Raw genomic sequence first — 10,122 nt, 5'->3', positions numbered from 1 at the left:
TGCGAGCCCCGTCCTCCCGCCCGCGCAGAATGGGCCTGGCTCCTCGACCCCGGGGTCGGTTCAGCGGCTGGGAGGCTGGGATTAGCCGAGCGCAGGGACTAATCCTGGATGAGCCTCCGTGTAAACCCGGATCGACTGCGGGTACAGCGGAGGTCGCAGGCGCCCCTTCATCCGTTCCCATACGCAGGCTTCGCAGGGCCTGGCGCCCACCCCAGGTCCCCTTACTACATTCAGTGACCAGTGGCTGGATCTTCTGTGAGGCACGGGACGGGCTGGAGTGGGGGGATGAAGAAGACACCATCAAGATCAGGCTTGGACCAGGGGCTCCAGAGCCTGGGGTGGGAGGAGGCCTGGAAGGACTGAGGCCCCTTTGGCAGCCTCTGAATTCACAAGGGATCAGGTCAGCTCTCCAGCTCAGTGAGCAACCCGCAGGCCCCCCACCAATCCTCCAGTTACAGAATCACAAACCCTCCCTCTACCTGGCCAGAGTGACCAGCCCTAACCTTGAGGCTTCACTTGATCAAAGGAAGCAGTGAATCAACAGGAGGACCTCACAACATCCCCACCCCTGACTCAGCCCCACGTTGAGGGTAAGGAGTTCCTGTTAAGGTCTAACCCTGGAAAAGATGTCAGGGGTCAAGAGACATGGATATTAGAATCCTGCTGCTGATTGTTCACTTATTCTGTAAACATTTCCTGAGCCTGTCCCTTGTGCCAGCCCAGCATAGGGTACTGGGACACCCCAAGAATGACACACGGTCTCTATGGGAAAGGCAAACAGGTAAATAATAACCACAGCATGTGTTCAGCCCTGCCCTGAGCTGTAAATTTAGGCTGGAATGCTAAAGGAGGTGTCTCCTCCAGTAGAGTCCAGAAGGCTTCCTGGAAGGGGTGGTGTCCCAGCTGGACAGATCTGGCTGAGGGAGTTGTGTGTGAAAGGACCTGGGGTAGGAGGAGGGGAAGGTAACTGAGGAGGGCAGGTAAAGTTGAAAAGGAAGGGGGATGGTGGTGGTGCAGAATTAGAAGGCCCTGCTGGTCAACTTAAGGAGGGAAAGAGGAGCCATTGAGAGATCCTGGAAAAAAAGGTCAGATTCACATTCTTTTGTTCTGTTTGTTTGTTTGTTTGTTTGTTTATTTTTGAGAGAGAGCAGGGCAAGGGCAGAGAGAGGGAGACACACAATCCAAAGCAGACTCCAGGCTCTGAGGTGTCAGCACAAAGTCTGTCTGGGGCTCGAACCCACGAACCATGAGATCATGACCTGAGCCGAAGTCAGACGCTTAACCAACTGAGTCACCCGGGTGCCCCAAATTCACATTCTTTACAGGTTTTAACTGTCCTTCTCGCTTTTCTGCACAGGTTTCTGTGGGGATGCCTGGGATGGGAGTAGAGACACCCACAGACAAACAGGAACAGGAGCCAGGTGCATTGAAGGTTAGGAAAGATGGTCCCTACCTCCTTCCCTCACATCTGGAATCAGAGACTTACATTAGAAATCTGGCTGTACTGCTTCCTAGTGGTATGACCTTGGGCAGGTGACTGAGCCTTCATTTCTTCATCTGTAAAATGGGAATAATAATGCTCACCATCACCGAGGATTCTTGTGGCACTTCAGTGAAAGAATTTGTCCATTCTTTTACTGAACACATATTTAGCACCTACTATGTGGTAGGCCCAGTGCCAGGTGCTGGCATTACAGCACTGAATTAGACAGGCATGATCCCTACTGTCTCTTGGAACTTCCATTCCAGTAGAGAAGACAGACAATAAACAAACAAACAAATGAGATAATTACAGATTGTGTTAAAGTGCCGTGAAGGAAACAAACAGTAGGACATGAAGGAGGATAACTGGAGGTGGGGGAAAGGAAGGGGCTGCCTTACTCACTGTGGCCTGAGTAGCTTATCTGAGGAAACCTGGAGATGTAGAGCTCAGAACAGAGCATTCCAGGCGAAGGAAAGGGCAGCTGCCAAGGCCCTGGGGTGGGAGACAATAAAGGGGTTAGCCTGATGCCTCTAAGATGCTAAGCTTCCTGAGGGCAGGAAACTAGGTCTCTTACCTCTCCCAACCGGCTGGACAAATACAGGGTAAGATGTATAGAAATGGAGGGGATTTTCCAGCTTGCTGGTCCAACTTCCTCCCCACCCGCAGCCCCTGGAGTGGTGTTGGGGGGTTGCTGGCCTCATCAGTAGGTCCATCTGCACAGCTTAATCTGTACTCCAGCTGTTCTGTACAGGAAAGTCCTCTGCCCACTCCTGCTCCTTTCCCAGGGTTCCCAATCCTCTCCTCAGACAGGAGGGGCAGGTTGGGGCCCCTCCAGAATCTGCCGGCCCAGAGTCTGGACTGAACAGAATTTAGTATCTGACCTGCAGGGGCTTCGGGGGAGGATGTGTCCCTGATGAATATCACCAAGGGTTTTAGGATCATTGGGGCCTTTTGGGTGTCTCCCCCTTGGTCTGGGTCTCCCTTCAGGGAAAGAAACCTCGAAGAAAGATTTCTTGCACATGGGTACGTTTCACACGCAGCAACCGGCACCCCCACCCCACCCCGTGCTGCAGAGCACACACAGCTCCTCTCACACACTCACCATCCAGCTGCACACTGCGTCTCCATGGCAACCAGTAGGCCTGGTCCACGGATGTTAGAAATAAGTGCCAGAGGAAGAGAAGAGAGAGAGGGAGAGACAGAGGAGAAACATCAGAAATAAAGAGACTCAGAAAGACAGCCTCCCAAGGAGGACCCCACTCTTTCCTTGCACCACCACCCCCCCCCCCCAGAGACTCTTGAATGGACTCAAGGCCTGAGGATGGAGGGGCTCAAGACGGGGACTAAGCAGTGGGCTGGGGGCTGTCTGGAGACAGGTAATGGGGCACAGTGGGCAGTGAGGGAGGAGGAGTATCAGGGAAACTTGAATGACAGTCTGGAGTCCTGGGCTAAGAATACTTGGTCCAGGTAAAAGACAGATGAGGGGGTTGGGTGGGGGTGGGAGACTTGGTGGGGGGGGCTCCCTTCCCTTCTTCCAGGCCTAATTGGCTGCTCAGGCTGAAACCTCCTCTTAGTCACTTAGTCTAATTAGAATTGTTCCTGAGAAGATGGTGGGGGAGGGGAAGGAGAAGCTCGGGTGTGAAGGTGGAAGGGTGGGTGGAGACAGAGCTGGGGGTGGGGAGTAGGAGTTCCTTCTATCACCTTCCATCCATTCCATCACCGGCCAGTGGATGGGCTGAGCTCTAACTGTCCAGGTTGTGGGTCACTGTACATCCTGGCCTTCTGTCACCAGTGCTCCCTCAAACGCCCCTGCTTTCTGCTTGGCCCCTGTGTCTCTCTCTGTCTCTTGCTCTACCTCTTACTCTCTCTGGCTCTCCCTTGTTATCTCCTCACCTTCCTCTTCACCTTTCCTCAGGGTCTCCCAATCTCTGGCCAGCAATATTTGAATAATAAACAGGTGAAGTATTTAGGAGTTCTGGCTGGGGCTGAACCAGGGGCAGGGAGAGCAGGGAGAGGGGATTATACTGAAAGCAGCCTCATCTTCTGGGAGTAGGAGGGAAGGGGACAGACACTGCCTGGCATGACTCCCCTGACCCCCTCCCCCTTCCCAACCCCAACTAAGGAGAGACCTCGCTGGAGTCTGTGGAGCTTGGCTTCTGGAGCTGGACTGTCTGGACTGCCTTGAACAAGTCACTTAACCTCTCTGAGCATCAGTTTCTTAGCTATGAAATGGGGATAATAAATCCTAAATTTTTTGTGTGGATTTAAGGCGATGGTGCATGTAACCAGCTTAGTCCAATAAATTGTAAGCGCTCAATAAATGCAACTTTTCTCATCACTCCCAGACTCCTTTCCTTTCCCTTCTGGAACCAGGACATCTGCATCTTCCAAACTCTCTCCTTATTCTGCTTCCTCAGTCTTTCAGGCTGAAAATGACCTCTTAGCTCTTAGACTCACCCTCCTTGCCTATGCAGTGCGGGGAGGGCTATGTGAGAAGTTAGGCATGGATCCTGCCCCCTTGCCACAGGGTTAGGACAGACCCTCCTCCAGTTTGGGATCTGATCTTCCCTTTTCTGCAGTACTCCAAGGGAGGAAAGGGGACAGCCATAAGTGATGTAGGGGAAGTGTACTTGCTGAGGGGGACAATAAGGGATGAGCAATGTCCAGAAACCTAAATATTTCATGGGGCTGCAGCACTGGGAAGGGCAAAGTCCCCGAGCTGTGTTTGTGAATATGCTTGCAATTCCATGTGGCTTGGAGCTCTTCCACATGCCCACTGCCCTCTGCACGTGCTCCAACCCTCAAAGTGCTGCGCCTACAGAAAATTGCCCCGATGAACCCTTTCCTGGCCATGATCCCTCCAAAACCCCTCAGCACATGCATATTTTATTTCTTACAGCTGTAGTAGTTTGTTCAGGTTTGAAGCTGTATTTTGACATGGGCACGCTTTTCTTGCTCATTCAATTTCCCCTTTTGATCCCCCAAGGACAGATGCTCTTGCCCCTCACCTCCTCGGCATTATCAGGGGAGCCCAGGAGCTGGAAAGAGCCGGTGGGGTGGGAGCAGGGGCGGGGCTGGGGTGGGGATGGCAGGGGGGAGGTCTGAGGAGGTTGACTGAAGAGGAAGGTATCCATTACAGCAGGTGGGAGTGGGTGGATAGCAACAAGGTCTGGCCTCAGAGTGCACTGCTTACAGATGAGCTGGGAGGACTGCCTTTGCTAAACCTCTGCCTCCAGGTGGCCCCTGTTCCCCACTCTCTATGACCCTTCTGACTCCATAACTAAGTAGGGGATTAGAAGGTGCCCTTGTGGTCTCTGTCATAGCTCCCCTTTGTCCTTTTCCTTGACCTTATCCCAGTCTATCGTCGTTTCATTTATTTGTTTATGTGTTCAATTTCTGTCTCTTCCCACTAGAATAAAAGCTTGCAGGGGGCAAGAATCTTGTTTAACTTCTTTATCACCACTCAAAATGTTTACTGAATGAACGAATGAATAAATGAAGAGGAAATCTATTTGGGGATTCTGTAGGAACGGCAAGAAAAGGGAGCAAGAGAGAGGGCTGGTGGGCCACAGCTGAGTAGGGATAAAGGCCAGAAGGACTGAGCACAGAGCAGGAAGGAGGTGTGGAAGGTGGGAGGAGGAGGTGGCCTGGGGATGAGAGGTGGACTGGGGAAGTGGGTGTGAGGAGAGAGCATCGGTGGAGGTGGAGGAGCTAGAGCCTGGGGGCAAGAGATCTAGGGGAAGGCATCCAGGCTCCCAGAGGGGCTAGGGGCAGGGTCTTTGGGCAGGAGGAAGTTAAGCTTGGATAGGGGCCAAGGATAGGGTCTGCTCTCACCAAGGCTAGGCTTAGAATTTGGGTCTGGGGCTACAGTGGGTGGAGTGTAGGAAGGGCTGAGCCATGGCAGTTTCCCAGGGCCTTCAGGTGCCATCAGTGTGTCTCAGACACTGACCCACCCTCACTCCCAAATCTGGCCCAGATGCCCAGCCTCAGTTATCCTTCCCTTACCCTTCCAGGCCCATAAACAGGAAATGGCCCAGCAGGGGCTGGCCAGTTCTTCCCTCAGAGCAAAAGCCTGAGATACGCCTGAGTAGGGGCGGTGCATGCAAATAGAAGAGAGGTCTTAACCCCTTGATTACCTATGGTATACCCAGAGAGGCCCCTTAAGAAGCCTCCATCCTGCCAAACCAAAGGTGACAGCAATATTCACTCGTTAGCTCTAAGCCCCACAGGAAGCTGGTGATGAAGAACGAATTCTTTCACGGGACTCTGCCTTGTCCCCTGGCCCACTCTCCAGCCCAGAAGGCAGGCAAGGGACAGTGGTGGTAGCCTGGGTGAGGACGGAGAGACTCCCATCAAAGAGCTAGTGTCTCCCCCCTCACCCCACCGAATTGGCCAGAATGGCTATGTGTCATGGGGGAGCGGAGGAGATCAGAGGTGCACACCTGCAGTGGTTGTCATGGCAACCTGACTTGGATCCCAAGAGGGTGGACTCTCCCCCCAAAGCCCTGTGCAGCCTGGAACACAAGAGCAGAGACACATGGGGGGTCGGGGTGGGGGCAGGGAGGTCCACTTGCACGTGTGTACACACACACACACACACACACACACACACACACACACACATTCTGGGCTTTGCAGAACTCTACTTCTTAGAGAACCCTGTCAGGTTCCTCCCTCTTCTCTCTACTTCCCTGGGTGAGGCTGAAACCAGGGATGGCGCCATTAGAGGATGTGTTGGGGCCAGGGAGAGGGAGGCACCCTACAAGGGTTGTGTGTGCTTCCCAGGTGTGTTGGTGTAGGACCCTGTGTGCAGTGTGCCTGGGGGCGGGGGGGGGGGGGCTGTCCCAGTTGTGTGGAGGACTTGTGTATACTCAAATGACCCATCCCCAGTCCCAAAGCCAGACCACACAGAAGAGGGATTTGGGAGGGAGAGGATTATTAACAAAGACAACAATAATCACAGTTAACCTTAATTGAGAGCTTATTAAATTCCAGCTATGTGACTGTGGTGAGCATTTTATAGGCAGTGTCTCATGTGATCCTCACAGCAACTGTACAAGGTAGGAATTATTAGCCCCATTTACAGATAGGAAAACTGAGATTCTAAGAGGTTAAGTAAATTGCGCCCAGTCCAGGAGCTGGAAGAGAGACAGGGAGAGACTCTGCAGGAGTCTGCAGGAGGAACAGAGGATCAGGGTAGCAGCCACTGAGGCCACAAGTCCCATCCCTGGGCTCCACAGGACACTCAAGCTCACATGCTCCCATGCTCCTCGGCAAGGCTGCTCGGTGATATGCCAAGAGGCAGGACCTGGCAACCTCGGGTTGTGATGTCCGCCTGGCCTGGGTTGGGGCAGCTGAGGTCACCTGTGAGGGTGTGGGGACACCGAGCAGCGGGCATCGTGATTGGCACGAGCCAGGGGAGCGGCTGGCAGCCTTGCTCCTGGTAAACACGAGGAGAGGTTACTTCACAAGGAAACAGTAATTAACTTTAATTAGCACCTTGCATCTCGGAATATTATTAACATCTCAATTTCTCTAATCAAGGCAGCAGGAGAGGGGCGGCATCTGCCTTGCCGACTCCTTCCTGGCCGTGCTCCCTGGGTTGGCGTGGTTCCTGCCCGGCCCCCACCCGCTGGATGGCACCCAGGAGCACCTCCTCAGGGGCAGGTTGCCAAGGGGAGCCAGGGAGTGAGGGGACGGGGACTGGCAGGGCCAAGAGAACAGGTCCAAGCCAGGGACATGTGAACCAATGCCAGCGACAGGGCAGGAGGACAGGGGGTCTCCTTATCTTTCCAAGAAGACTATGGACACCAAAGGCAGGGCTAGGCTTGTGTCCCCTGACCCAGAGAACAGACATGGCTGCCTTGCTATTTCCCTCTTCCTTCCTTCTCCCTGCTTCTCCTCTCTTTCCCTCCCTCATTGAGCTAGCCTGCCCTTCCTCTCCCTCATGTCTTCTCTACCTTCTCTCTGTAACTCCCCCTCTCCTTCTCCTTCTTATAGAAGGGTGATGGTCAGGGGCCGTGTGCTGGCTTCCACCACTGGGACACAGAAATGGGCACAGGATAAATCCTGTCCCCAGGGAGTTTAGAATCCCATGGAGGAGATAAATCTTGGGAATAAAGAACTCTAATTGGGCTCTGTACTGATAGGCATCATAATAGAGGAGAGATAAAAGGCTGTGGGGGTTCCAGGAAGGAGGCAGAAATGGGAGAGGCAGGGACTCTAATTGTGGGTCACCAAGACAAACACCATCTGGGGGACCAGGAAAGCAGAAGATCCTGAGGCAGCAAGGGCACTTGGTGCCGACCAGCCCTTTTCAGCCCTCTTCAGGAAGCCATCATGGAGGGAAGGCCCCGAGGGCACAGGAGGTGATTCTCTGTTCATTACAGCCACCCTCAGTGGCTGTTAACCCTGCCTCGTGTCTGATATTAATAACCGACTATCCTCCTTGGTCTAATTACAGTGGCCTGCTCCTTGCACAGTTTGGGATTTATTTGGCAGTGTCCTCGTGGCCGTCTCCCCCGTCCATCCAATTTGTATTTATTGAGCACCTATTATGTCTCGAGGGCAGGGTCTGCCCTCGAGTAGACTCCAAGTGCTGAAGTTCCTCTCTACAGGGACTGGAGGGGTCATGGTGGAGGTGCCTACAGGTCTGGACATGTCAGCACAACGACAGCAGTGTCTGCCGGACTTCCCCACAGGGAAAAGGCTGGTTCCACATTGGCTTCGTCAGCACCCCTGGCTGCTGCAGCAGCTGCCTACAGTGTCATCCTTGTACATCCCCTCCCATCTCTGTTTTTAGACCATCCAGAGGACAGCATCAGAAGACTACAGTTCAACTGTAAATCTTGTCCAACATTAACTCAGAGGGCAGGTTAAATGTTCAGTGGAGACTCCAATCTCAAACCCACCTAGTTGGGGAGGGCACACACCATTTGATTTTACTATCTACCTTGGTTCAGAAAACTGATCACACGTCAAATTGCCAGGTGCAAGGTGGGACCAGTTTTGTTTGACCACCCTAATGTGGGGCCACGGAGTGGGGATGGGCACTGGCTTTGCCTTGGCTATCACTCTGTTTGCCCAAGTGGATCATCTTCATTGAGGCCTATGGGATCTCATTTAATTTTTGCAAGAACCTGGAGAAGCAGGAATGTCGATGCCCATTTTATAGCCTGGGAAACCAAACAAAGAGGTGAATCTACGCAGCTGGTAAGAAAGTGAAAGCAGAGCAGGACAAGAACCCGCTGTGGCCAACTCAGGATCACTTTCTTATTTGCGTCTCTCTGTTTTATTTGTGAGCCTACCCTCTGTCAGAAGCTGGGGCGCTGGGCGGGGGGAGGGGGCCCAAGTGCGGCCCCTGCCCTCAAGGACAATAAGAGAATGGCCACTTGTCTCTTAGCAAACCCTAGCTCTCCCCCTCCCTCCTCCAAACTCCTCCTCACCAACCCCCTCCCCCCAGCTCCCCAGGGCCCTAAACTGGGCCTCAGTAATTGTAGAGTAGCCCGCACAGGGCGGGGAAGAATCTGACGTTTCCAAAGGCCTTTTTGATGTTGATGACTATGGCGATGATGATGCTGTCCGTCTCCTACCAAGACTGGGGCCTTTCTTTGTTTCTCTCACCATCGGGGTCTTTCTCTCTCCCTTTCTCTCTCTCTCTCTCTCTCTCTCTCTGCCCTGAGGACTGGGGTTGTCAGAGGACCAAGAGTTGCTCCTCCTTGGGGGCTGGAAGGGGACAAACTGGGCAGAAGTGAAACGAGGGGAATCAACCCACCCTTCACCTTCCCCAAACTGGGCCCAGGGGTGTGCTGATGTGTCATTAGCATAACATTTGCATAAGGAACAATTGAGGAGATTGGAGTCTCGCCTCAGGAAACACCTGCAAGCAACAGTGAATGAAAGCTTCTCCCGCCTCCACCCTTAGATGCCTCCCACCCCACCCCAGGATGGGGGACGTGGCTGGAGCCCACTCATGTGCCTCGCAGTGAGGATGACGGCGATCGCAGTTATCATTCACGGATTGCCTCCTCAGTGCCAGGCACCGAGGTGGATGTTGTGTTTCTCTTCATCTTCACAACCACCCTCGGTGGTACATTTTATTATTTTATAATACAGCTTACAAAGGAGGAAGCTGGGGCTCAGCCACCTCGAAGTCATACAGATTATGTTAGCAGCGACAGAGCTGGGCTTTGGAATAGGGTGGTATGATTCAGTGCCTGTGCCCTCAACCACTCAACCACTCACAGCAGATTGGGGTGCTCGGGGCTCACTTCAGGCACCCAAATCCAGTCTCCATGGACTCAGGGGATCCTGGGAGGCTTAGAACAAGGGCTCCAAGACAGGCCGCTACCCAAAGGCACACATGCTTGCACACACACATGCACAGCGCTCTGCCCTGCCCCCACCTGTGCTTCTGGAGGCAGAGGAGCTGGGCTGACTTGGCCCATAACCAGGTTAGCTAAGATCCAATTAACTAGTTAGCGCAGGCAGAGCTGGGGGCAGGCAGGGCGCGCTGGAGAGCGGGACGGATGGGTTGGGTAATGTGCAGAGACAGCCAGAGACAGCGGCTCCGCTCTAACCTGATAAGCAGCTCCCAACATCACTGCCGCCCAGCCTGGCAGGCAGAGTGGCCTCAATCC

The 10,122-nt window shown here is 53.6% G+C and overlaps 1 long non-coding RNA gene across 1 annotated transcript in view; it reads right to left on the bottom strand.

Moving 5' to 3' along the window:
• Positions 1 to 1,276: 1,276 nt before the first annotated feature.
• Positions 1,277 to 10,122, bottom strand: part of LOC116738062 — a 55,351-nt gene continuing 46,505 nt past the window's right edge. Inside the window, exon 3 of the long non-coding RNA XR_004343588.1 lies at positions 1,277 to 2,625. This is a non-coding gene — a long non-coding RNA (uncharacterized LOC116738062). The remainder of the gene's footprint in view (positions 2,626 to 10,122) is intronic.

The sequence above is a fragment of the Lynx canadensis genome, chromosome A1, assembly GCF_007474595.2.
Source record: "Lynx canadensis isolate LIC74 chromosome A1, mLynCan4.pri.v2, whole genome shotgun sequence".
Classification (NCBI taxonomy): domain Eukaryota; kingdom Metazoa; phylum Chordata; class Mammalia; order Carnivora; family Felidae; genus Lynx; species Lynx canadensis.
The sequence above is the reverse complement of the archived record's forward strand: the minus strand, read 5'-3'. Positions and strand labels throughout refer to the sequence as shown.